The sequence below is a fragment of the Rhincodon typus genome, chromosome 1 (assembly GCF_021869965.1).
Source record: "Rhincodon typus isolate 14 chromosome 1, sRhiTyp1.1, whole genome shotgun sequence".
In the NCBI taxonomy this organism is placed as follows: domain Eukaryota; kingdom Metazoa; phylum Chordata; class Chondrichthyes; order Orectolobiformes; family Rhincodontidae; genus Rhincodon; species Rhincodon typus.
The window spans coordinates 16,590,658-16,603,605 of NC_063332.1; positions in this window are offsets into that span (position 1 = coordinate 16,590,658).

Consider the following 12,948-nt stretch of genomic DNA (forward strand, 5'->3'; position numbering starts at 1 on the left):
TGATGCTGCTTGGCCTGCTGTGTTCATCCAGCTCTACATCTTATTTGCTCAGGAGCATGGACTGGTTAAACTGAAGGGTCTGTTTCCATGCTGTATGACTCTATGATTCTATCAGGTGGGACTAGTTTAATTTGGCATTATGTTCGGCATGGACTGGTTGGACTGAAGGGTCTCTTTCCGTGCTGTATGACCCTATGACTCTAAGACCTGCATATATGTACATAAGTTATTGAAAGTGGCAGATTAAGTAAAGGAAGCTGTTAACAAAGCATGCAGTATTCTTGACTACACAAATAGAGGCATGGATTACAAGAGCAGGAAGGTGAGAGTGAATTTTTACAAGACACTGATTAGACCTGGAGTATTTTGTCCAGTTCTGGCTGGCATTCCACAGGAAGGATGTGACTGCACTGGAGAGAGTGATCAGAGGTTTTGTGAAAATGGTTCCAGGAATGAGACACATCAGTTATGAGAAAATGTTGGAGAAGTTGGGACTGTTTTTCTTGAAGAGGTGAAGCCTGAGGGAAGATTTTATCAAAGTTTTCAAAATTATGAGAGGTCTAGGTAAAGTAGCTAGAGAGAAGTTGTTCCCATTCACTAATGAATCAGGAACAAGAGGACACAGTTTTAAAAAAAAAATTAAAGTGAATGTGGGGTAATAAAAACTTTCCCATGTAATGGGTAGTTAGTGTTGGAACATATTGCCTGGAAGTCTGGTGACGGCACGTTCAATGAAGCATTCAAGAGGGTTTTGGATGATTATTTAAAAAAAAAAGCAAGATTATAAAGAAAAGGCAGGAAAATGATGCTAAGTTAAAGTGCTGGAAGAGCCATTTCAGACATGATGGATCAAATTGCCTCCTTCAGCACAATAACAAATATGTGATTGTCACTGAGCATTAGCAGTTATACACTAACAATTTGCTGCCAGGCTTATCTAAACCTCAGTCTCTGAGGAGCACAGCATACTACAGCAGGCTTGGATTCTCGATCTCTCACACCAACTGAGTGTGGCATCTCTTTGAGATAGTAAATTTACTGCCAATTTGTTGCATCTTGTGGATAGCATTTTTGTCCTGTAGAAGCTGTTTCATAACTGTTCAGATCCATTTAGTTCAACACCTTGTGGAAGATAGAGAATAGAGATTTTTATCCTTTCAATCTAAACTACTTCAAATCCAGCGTTGGAGATAAAATGTCCATTAAGCAAATGTGACACTCAGTCCCTGAGGATTTTCCATAGTTTTGATGGTGCTTATAGGATTTAATTCCCCATTTTACCTTTTAATTCTAGTTACTCACCTCAGTTCCTGGTTGCCTACCATCTGGAAGTTTAGTCTGATTGACTTTTCAGTATGGCTTGTGAAGATGCTTCTGGGGGCTTGCAACTTCTGACATGACCCTGCAATTGACATTTCGGTTTTCGTCTGGCAGAGAATCTGGGTGATGGTTTTAACTTGGATTCCTTTATTTGAAATATTTTTATCTACCCAGTATCCAGTCTTCTTCACTTTTGAAATACACGTGATTCAGTCTAGTCCCATCTCAACTGGATTTCAAATCATTCTTTGTCGAATGAAAACCACTTAGATTGAGGACATTCTGACCAGCTGCTTCTGAATGAGCTATCCAATTAGTCCCACTCCACGGCTCTGCCCCCACTTCCTTGCAAATATTTCCCTTTTTAAGTGGACATCCAATTTCTTTGAACATGTGTCACTGAATCTATTTCCACCACTCTTTTAAGTGTAGAAACATAGGTATAGGGTGAGACTATTTGTCCTCTTCAGCCTGTTTCATCATTCAGCGATATTATGGCTGATCTGTGAGCTAACTCCACAAACCTGCCTTTGCCCCATGTAATCGATACATTAGCTTGTTAGAAATGTATCAATTTCACAAAATTGATCGATTTCACATTTAAAATTGAAAATTGATCTTGCCTCAAGTACTAAATTAAATTCTGAGCTCAAACTTCCAACACATATTATCAAGACATATTTCCCAATTTCACACCTAGCATTTTGAATGTGTCCCCTAATCCTAGATGCCCCAACTGATGGAATTAGTTTCTCCAAATCTGCCCTTTCCGGTCACTTTAAAATCTTAAAAACTGTAATCAATCACCCCTTAATCTTTTAAATTCCAGGGAAAATAACCTTTGTTTGTGTAATAGCTCCATTCCTGTGTTTCATGAAGAGAAAAATCTCTATTTGTCAGTCAGCATGCCCTCTGGTTACCTGCACTTCCACCAGTATAAACCCTTCGTATTGTTGAATACTTTGACTAATTCTGTCCTCAACCTTCTCTGCTTCAAGGAGAATAATACCAGCTTCTCCAAACTCTTCACGTGACTGAAGATGCTCATCCTGGTACCTTGGATCTCAATATTCCTTTTAAACAGCAAGGCTACACAGACACAAAACTTGCCCTGCACTCCGTGCATAAGATCACCCCTTCGCATGTTAACGTATTTGTGTGGCTGCGTAAAAATACCTGAGAGGAACCGTGTTAAACAAATTGCCCGTGTGCTCACAAGAAATTGAGAGAGTGCATTGTCTGCAATATTCTAGTAAATCTCCTCTGTGTCCTCTCCCTCAAGGACTTGGCTTCTGCCCAGAGGTACTGCCCAGAGTTCAACAAAATACTGTAGCTGAAATTGAACCAGTGACGTTTAAAGGTTTTGCGTAACTTCTTAGCTTTTACAAATGTGTTTTCTATTTCTGAATCCCTCTTTTGTTCTACTTTTGATCCATTTAATTTTTCTCAACTAGGAGATACTGAAAGAGGACACTATCATTAATTTGGTTGAAGACATCATAAGATTTTTAGGGACCGTAGGCAAAAAAATCAAATTCTGAAATATTTCCCTACCTCCTCCAAAATGGGATGAAACACTTTCACACCTGAAGCATATCCAAGTGTGATTTCCTCTCATTTAGGATTATAGAATCCGTACAGTGTGGAAAGAGGCCGTGTGAGTTTGCACTGACACTCTGAAGAGCATCCCACCCTTTCCTTATAATGCCACATTTACCATGGCTAATCCACTTAAACTGCACGTCTTTCAACTATGGGAGGAATCCAGAGCACCCAGAGGTAATCCACACAGACACAGGGAGAATGTATAAACTCCACACAGACAGTCACTCAAGGCTGGAATTGAACCCAGGTCCTTTTCACCGCAGGGCAGCGGTGCTAACCACTGAGCTACTGTGCCACCTTTTCTTTAAATCAACATTCTAATTGGCTTCTGTAGCCAAAGTGCAATCCAATATTGTTGGAAACCTGATACTGATGGAATGTGCAATATTTCCAGCAAGGAATTAAATATAGTTTCTGATGTGTCATCCATCTGCTTCATCCTACATTTCAATTTGACCAAAATAAACAAAGCCTTCAATGTGTGACACTGCAGATTTTCTTGTATTAAAGCTGAAAATACTGTCAATACTCAGCAGGCCAGGTAGCATCTTCGGTGAGAGAAACAGAGCCAAGAACCTGAATATTCAGCTGAGATAAACACATCTACCAGTCAGCTTGCCCCACAATCATTTCACAGCAGCAGCAGAACTGTATTCAACCACTATCTGTCACCTCATGTCCAGCACATCCACCACTGTATCATTACAAGCAAACCTGGAGATAAACCCTGGTTCAATGAAAAGTGCAGGAGGATGTGCCAGGAGCAGCACCAGGCATACCTAAAAATGAGGTACCAGCCCAGCAAAGCTACAACACAGCAAATACTTGTGTGCCAAACAGTGGAAGCGGTGTGTAATAGATAGGACGAAGCAATCACATAACAAACGTCATTTTTTTGCCTTGCCAAATCAAGACACGAATGATAATGGGCAATTAAACTGCTCTACAAATAGCCCCATCCTCAACAATGGGGGAACACGGCACATTTGTCCAATAGACAAAGCTGAGACATTCGTGTCCATCTTTAGTCATAAGTGCCAAGCAGATTGTCATCAGAAAATGGGGAATTTTCATGTTTTGGATTGCACCATAGCATTTTGTCAGTCTTCAACTTTGTATTTTGCAAGAGAGGAAAGGGTTTTGAACAGCGTGTTAATCAAAGAAACAAAGAAGTGCAACTCAGCAGTAAACTCCTTCATATGGTTTTGCCAACCACTTAAATTATGGCTTATCTACTTTGTCCAAATATTTGCCAAGAAAAAAATGACCATGTTCTGTTTTGAATTGACCTGATACACAGAATCCCTACAGTGTGGTAGCACGCCATTCAAGCTAACAATCCACAATGACCCTCCAAAGAGGGTCACCCAGACCCAACCCCTACCCTATCCCTGCATTTCCCACCCTGGGCAATTTAGCATGGACAATCCACCTAACCTGCAGATTTTTGTACCGTGGGAGGAAACCTGCATAGGCCCAGAGAGAATGTGCAAACTCCACACAGACAGTCACCCGAGGCTGGAATTGAATGTGGGTCCCTGGTGCTGTGAGGCAGCAATGCTAACCACTGAGCCACCATGCTGCCATCAGTCACTTTCTGGAGAGTTTTAGATTTCAACACCTTTTGTGTGAAGTATTGTTTCATGACATCATTCCAGAATGTCTTGCTCCAATTTCAATATTGAGTGTCTCATTTCTAAAGCACCTCAGTCAGATCATACCTTATTTACATTCAATGCAACACAAGCCTAGTGAATAAAATCTACCATCACAGTTCAGTCTGTTATTACACAAATAACTTTCCCCAATGGTACATAGGTTAGTTTTATCAAAAAGGCAGTAAAATGGAAAAACTTCTGGGCAAAATAATTAATTCCAGTTTTCGAAGCATCACTTAAGAATCATGACCCCCCTCCCATTGTTATGGCTGAGGTACTCCCTCTTTCCACTTCCACCGTGCCACAAGTCACAACATATATTTACTAAAACAAAGAACTGCAGGTGCTGGAAATCTGAAACAAAAACAGAAATTTCTGGAGAAACTCAGTTGGTCCGGCAGGAGAGAAAGCAGAGTTAACGTGTCGAGTCCAGTGGCCTTTCTTCAGAATGGAAGGGTCACTGGACACAAAACGTAACTCTGTTTCCCTCTCCACAGATGCTGCCAGACCTGCATGTTTCTCCAGCAATTTTTGTTTGTATCTTATCCACATAGACAGGCCTTTAGACACAAACAGTTGTCATTAGACACACTTGGTTTTCCCTCTATGATCTCTCCAGGTGCAGTTCATCCAAGAGGAAGTCTTCTAGACGCTTTTCAGGAAGAATAGTTACTTTGGTTTTTCAGGAATCCTTAAGAGGGTCTCTCAGAAAGTTGGCAATGGCGGAATGTGGGGATCTTACCTCTTCATTAATTTATCCCAAGGTGAATGCCAAACAACCTCAAATAACCTTATTTGTGATGCTCCAAGTGCAGACCTGTAAATTTCAGTAATTCTAAGCAGTCAGTTTAAGTCATGTGACTTCCAGTAAATTTCTTTTTTTAGAAAAGAAATGCCTGTTTGGTGATCTTAAAAAGGCACAGTTCTGGATATCTCCTCAGCACCTTGAATGTGCCAATTTTTGCAGTGCTTCTGACATGAATATTAAGAAAATACCAATGATGCAAATGCTTTTATAACACCATGAAATGCTTTTAGGTTGGGGTTGACTTCTGAGCCAATTGAATGTGAAAGAGTTGACATTGCAGTTAGAGCTGCCAATACTTTGTCTTCCAACAGGGCTATAAATGTATTTATCAGAGAGTATTTTGAACAGGCAATAACTACACAACTACATCAGTCACACTTGTCCTTTTAAAGAAATTTCAACACGTACTTTCTGTGTAGTTAGTTTATGAAACGTTGCAGCTGTTAAAAATTGATATCAAACTGAATGCATGCAATCACAAAAAAAGTATGTGCTTGTAATAATAGAGCAACTTAATAAAATTTCCTCTCACATGTATTCACTGTATTCCCAGAAAGATTTACATTCAAAATACGGTCAATATCTCTGATATCAAGACAACTGCAGTGAAAAATTCAAATGGAAATCTGCCACTTAAGCAAGAGGGTTTGATTGTCCTTTTCAGCAAGTGTGTATATTTAGTTCAAACTGATATGAAAGGATTGTTTTCTTCCTCATAATGGACTCATTGTACTGTTACCACTTTAAGTTGCAATTGCTGTGCTTAGTACATCTGACTGATAGCACAAAAGAACACTACCCATGTAAACTGTTGCATTTCAAAATTCAAACCTCATACATAGTTATTATTGTGAAGGAGTTTATGATTAAAAGAGATACCAAATAGCAGAACAAAAGAACCTAAGCATTAAAATCAGTTATTTCCTATTGAATAAGTATACAGTTTTGCTGAAATTAATGTTGAGCCTTGCTTTGAGAGTACACTCTTGTACAATGAAGGCCCGCCTCAACATTTACTTGGGAAAAAAGAAGAACCTGGAGGTAAAGAGTATAGATTCATTTATAGGGGAGCTAGATAAGCATCAGATGAAGAAAGGAATTGAAGTCTGTGCTAGTGAAGTAAGATAGAAGGAGGTTGGTGTCTGCAATCAATGTAGGGATAGAACTATTGGGCTCAATGGCCTGTTTTAGTGTTTTAAAATACTATCACACCTTATTATCTTCCATTTTCAAAGGCTTAGAATTATGTATGACCTCTTTCTCACGTGTTATTTTTCTTTGTTTTGTTTTAAAGTTGCAACTCCTAAAACCTAATCGAAGGAAATAGCTGGGAAGAGGGTCCTGTGGCTAATGATGTGAGTGTGGGGATTAACATTAATAAACATTAGCAGAACTTGTTGCCTCAGAGGAACTGCTGAATATTGCAGTGTAAAGAAGTCGTATTTTATGTCAGTGTTGTGATTTACACCAGTGAAGAGCAGTTACTGAACCTGAACTACACGACCACTGAATCAACTTCAATGAGATGCCTCATGGAACATAGAACATAGAAATTCAATAATTTAATTTAATTGTTTCAGTAATACGTTTGATTTGAAAATTTTTTGTAATCAACCTGTTCAGAGATCTTACTGTATGCCTCCAAAAGATATGGGTCTTGAATACAGGTCTCCTGGCTCAGAGGTAGGGACACTACCACTGCACTATGTTTCATTTAATTCCCTTTTTTGATAATGCACTCAGCTAGCTTCTCAACTGGTTTAATCATTGTCAAACTACTGGAATTAATCAATAAAAGGCTAGTGGAGGCATAGTAAAACTAACAGGTGCATCTTGCAAATTTTTGCTTGTGTGTGAAGTCTTGCCACAACATTGGCATCTACCTGACAATGACAGGAAAATTGCCCAGGTAAATTCTGTGCATGAAAAACAGAACAAATGCAACCCAGCCGGTTGCTGCCCCATCAGTCTACTCTCAACCATCACAACCTGCTCAGTTTCGGTTCTGCCAGGGCCACTCAGCTCCTGACATTATTACAATCTTATTTCAAAATATGGTCAAAAGAGCTGAATTCCAGCGGTGAGGTTAGAGTGACAGCCCTTTACGTCAAGGCCACATTTAACTGAGTGTGGCATCAAGGAGCCCTAACAAGCTGGAATCAATGGATATTAGGGGGAAAGTCTCTGCTGGTTCGAGTCATACCTGACACGTAGGAAAACAATGAGATAACAAGGTGTAGAGCTGGATGAACACAGCAGGCCAAGCAGCATCATAGGAGCAGGAAGGCTGATGTTTCGGGACTAGACCCTTCATCATAGTTGTGGTTTTTAGAGGTCAGTCATCACAGCTCCAGGACATCTCTGCAGGAGTTTCTCATTGTAATGTCCTAAACCAAACCATCTTCAGCTGCTTCATCAACGACCTTCTCTGCGTCATAAGTTCGGAAATGTGATGTTCGCCGATGATTGCACAATGTTCAGCGCCGTTCGCGACTCCTCAGGTACTGAAGCAGTCCATGTTCAAATGCAGCTAGACCTGGACAATGTCCAGGTGCTGAAGAGTGGCAAGTAACATTCAAATCACAAGACAGGATGATTTAACTCATGCTGGAATGCTTATGTTATCTCCCATAACATAAGAAACTGATCATGGATATGGACAATCCAACAGAAATTTAACTATTATATACAAACATTTCATTCCTCAGTCACATAAATATCTGGGCTGATATTAAGTGATTAGTTTACACCAGTGGAGCATGTTTCATGTTTTGGTAATCCAAGAGAGCAATATTTTAAATATCCCCACAATTAATTTGAACTTGGCTTTTATCTGTTATTTCGCATCTCTCAAGAAATGTCCAGGTGGGAATATACTATATATAGTCATTTTTAAAATGTTTGTATTGAAGGAGAATAAATAAAACCTGTGAAAATTCTAATCAACCTGTGAATCCTTTTGTTTCCTCACGCTATGTTCCAGGAGAAGACTCTAAAGATATGAAAGCATCTGCCTGTTCCCCAGTCAACATTTAAATATAATGTAAACATAAACTACCAGGTCAAATATAAACACATTCGAGTTACATTTGGAATATTTCTGGCCAAATAACATTATCAAGTATTAAAGAAAACCTTGGTGATAAGGGCTGTGAAACTATCATCACTAGTCATTAAAAACCCATCTGGTTCACTCATGATATTGAATCCATATAGTGTGGGAGCAGGCCTTCAGCCCATCAAGCCCACACTGACCCTCTGAAGAGCATACCACCCTATCCCCGGAACCCTGCATTTCCCATTGCTGATCCACCTAGCCTGCACACAATGGGTAATTTAGCATGGCTAATCTACTTAACCTGCGTGTCTTTGGGCTGTGGGAGGAAGCCAGAGCACCCAGACAGACAAGGGAAGAATGTGAAAACTCCACACAAGCAGTCACCTGAGGCTGGAATTGAACCAAGGTCCCTGGCACTGTGAGGCAGCAGTGCTGATGACTGTGCCGCTATGTCCTTTAGGGAATGAATACTGATGTCTTTACCCAGTCTGACCTACAAGAGGTACCATGCTCAAAGCACTGACTTTTAACTATACTCTGAAATGGCCTGGTGAGCTACTCAGTTCATTGGACAGTTAGGGATAGGCAACAAATGCTGGCCTTGCCATTCATACCCACAACCCACGATAGAATAAAGAGAAAAAAATGTCGAAGAATGCTGGCTACTGTTTTGCCAATATGTTAATCAAGTTGGAACTTATTCAGAACTATACATAGGGCGTTTCACATTTAAATTGTTCCTTTATGCTATTTCAAAATATGGAATATTTCCATAATTTTTGAACATTGACAAAGGAAATAGAATGGAATAAGCAAGTGCCAAAGTGAGGTCCTCAGGTTGTGCAAATGCGCTTTGATATTAAAAATATTATTTCAAATGTACTAGAAAACTGACAACACATCCATTTTACCAGGCACTTAAGAGAAAAAATTGAGTTTAAGACATTGATTTCCACAGAAGTGAAATAGTACTAAGGGATGGTCAAAGAATGGCACTCAGTGTTAAGAAGTGATTGAGAGATAAAAACCAATATTCAGAAATGTCAAAGGATGGGGTCCAGTGTTAGGAAGTGATACAGAAAAAGATCTGTGTTGGATAATGCACAAAGTTCTGGTATTGCATATTGTATAGAGTTGAAAGGCACGTAAATGATGGGTTGAAGGGCCTCTTTCTGTGCTGTAGACATCTCTGTGACTCTATGCGGATGGGTTAAACGCTAGTTCCAGCACAAGATAGAGTCAGATATTGGGAATGGTAGAGTGACCGAGTACGGTTAGATATGGAAAGAAATGGAGTCCAGTTTATCAGTTCCTACAAAACATTGCAAAGTCTCAATTGTTTACTCTCAAGCTACATTACCCACCGTGTTGTTGCCATCGTTGTATTTGTGCACTGTCTGCTGTTTCTCACCAAAGCAAAGCAAATAGAAGGAGAAAAAGAGAAGGTTGTTACAGTTTTGATGAACAATTGATGAAGCTTCGTTATGCTTTGTCAAACACGGCATGAAATTTTGCTTTGAAATCGAGATTAACCCAGCTTCCTGCAGTTTTTTTATCAAGGTTTCCCACGAATATCATGTTGGAAGGAGTCTAATAAACAAATTTTGCTCATTTCCTTTAATTTAAAAATTTTTTGAAATGCAAACTCAAGAACACTTGTTTCTTACTGTTCTATCATTTCGTATCTTTTGTGATAGCACCATCATCATTGAATGTCTAACATGTTCTAGCAGATTTATATCTTTGTTTTGAGGCTGTCAGTCTATGGTTTTCATGGACAACAGGCCGGAAATGTAGCACATAAATCCCAAAGCAATAGTTTAAAAAAAGGAAAGCCAAATGATATTATGTAATTAGGCTTTTCACATAATTATGCATTTGTAATTTTGGTACAGTGACCATCATGTCTCACATCCACTGTCGATTGTCGGAAAATCCCATCTGGTTCATGAATGCCCTTTAGGGAAGGGAACTGCCATCCTTACCTGGTCTGGCTGACATGTTTCTCCAGACCCACAGCAATGTGGTTGATTATTAACTGCTCTCTGGGCAGTTAGGGATGGGCAATAAATGCTGCCTAGCCAGTGATGCTCTCATCCTGTGAATGAATAAAGAAAGAAAGAAAACTTTATATATTGTTTTTATGGTGATGCTGTAATGTGTAAAATCACAAAATAGGAAATAACTAACTCACAGACATCCATAATACTGCATCTCAGTACATGTGACAAAAATAAATCAAATGAAATAAAAAAAATCAAATCATACCTTTAGGAAAGTGAACTAGTTTAGAATGAGCGCAGGGAAGGGGAAAATTTCCTTCTAGATAGCCAAGGCTCATCTGATCCGTTCTTCAACCTGGCTTGAAAATGGATAATCAGAGTCACAATTAACAAAAACAATTAAGACCTCCCAAATCATTACCATGACATTGGACTATCAGTATACATTTAAAAATGAAGCTGTCCTAAAGAATCAGAATTGACTTTCATGAAGGATGAGAATTAACCTTTTCCATCTTCATTTGTCATGTTGTTTCCTTGTATACTAGGTCAAGCAGAGATTACTGAGCAATTGCGTTCTTAGGAGAGCTATCTGGAAGGAGTTATTTTGCATTGAGAGCAAGGAAGCTGAATTAATGCAATTGCAAGATCATATTTTTCCTCGCCAAAGTTAATGACCAATTCTATCGATATTAATGCTACTTATTTGTACTGCCGAACTTAATAGCTCCTCAAGGGCAATTCCTTCAAAGTTGTTACCAATGCTGTTTCTGTGAAGAACAGAGTTGATTCAAGACAGAAATAAAAGGTTATTTGTTTGGTGACAAAACAGTTGTGATTACATTTCAAAAGTGATGTATTTATTTAAAATGCTTTGGGACGAGCTGAGAATGTGAAGGGATGTCCTCTTTCAATTGAACATCTATTTATTATTTTTCTCTCTCTGTGTATTCTCTCCCTTTCTTTTGTTAGGCTTCTATTTCTTGGCTCATGGCCGCATTTTAACCTCTGTGTTAGAGGTGACGTGCGTATGTCCTATTTTAATACATTAATGCTGTAACTAGCCTGTCCTTTGGTGCAACATGGGAGAATTCTATGCAATTGGACATGATCTTTTTTGGATAAAAGGTGTGATTTTTTTTCCTCCTGGGAACGGGAATCGGAAGGCAGAATTGTTTCTATCTGCTGAATCCAACCCTAGTGGGAAAACAATCACTCAACGTGTTTCTCACAGATTCCATATCTGGCAGAGAGACATGGTTTCTTAACAGTCAAGTGACATCTTTTCCTTGGGTTTTAAAGTGGTTAGGGTAGTTTAGAAATGGACAGCCGTGGAGTGAATATTTTTGCCCCATCATTGCTGTTGAACTGAATGGCAGGAATTTTATAGCTGTGATACTCTCTCATCCATATTGCGTTTAAGCTGTACAGAGGGAAGGATTCTTTTCACTGGTGATATTATTAGCATACCAGTACTTTAGAAAGTATCTAATGATTCCAATGGAAATCCCAAGTCATTTTAGAAATGGGACTTATTTTAAATTTTAATCGGAGATATTAATCTTGAGGAATGTACCACTCATCCTTTTCAGACTTAACCCATCAGGTTCAGGTAGGTCCTATCTGGTGGAGCTAGGCACAGTGGGTATAATTGAATTATAAGTTGAGTTATAAGGAGAGGCTGGATAGGCTGAGACTTTTTTTCACTGGAGCAAAGAAGGTTGAGAGGTGACCTTATAGACGTTTATAAAATCATGAGGGGTAGAGGTAAGATGAATGGCAGGTGTCTTTTCCCTAAGGTGGGGGTTTCAAGACTAGGGGGCATATTTTTAGGGTGAAAGGAAAAAGATTTTAAAAATACATGAGGGGCAATTTTTTTATGCAGAGAGTGGTTCATCTATGGAATGAACTTCCAGAGGAAGTGGTGGATGGAGATACAGTTATAACATTTAAAAGACATTTAGATAAGTACATGAATAGGAAATGGTTAGAGGGATATGGGCCGAACGTGGGCAGGAGGGACTAGTTTAGTTTGGGATTATGGTCAGCATGGACTGATTGGTCAAAAGGGTCTATTTTCATGTTGTATGACTCTATGACTCTATGAAAAGTACTCTCTTCCCATGAAATGCATAGCTTCATTTTACATTTAAAATAACAAAATAGTTATTCAAATAGACTGATTTTCGAAGATTGTGACTTCAAATCCCAAAGTGGCATCTTTGAGAATTTGAATTGTGTTTTCTTAAAATAAGGAGAAAAGTTTGTCAAAGTAAATTTGAACATAATACTGTCAGGTGGTTATCATAAATTTGACTGAATAAGAAAAGCTAAAATCTTACCTAGAGATAGTAGGAACTGCAGATGCTGGAGAATCTGAGATAACAAAGTGTAGAGCTGGATGAAGACAGCAGGCCAAGCAGCATCAGAGGAGCAGGAAGGCTGACGTTTCAGGCCTAGACCCTTCTTCAGAAATCTGATTTCTGAAGAAGGGTC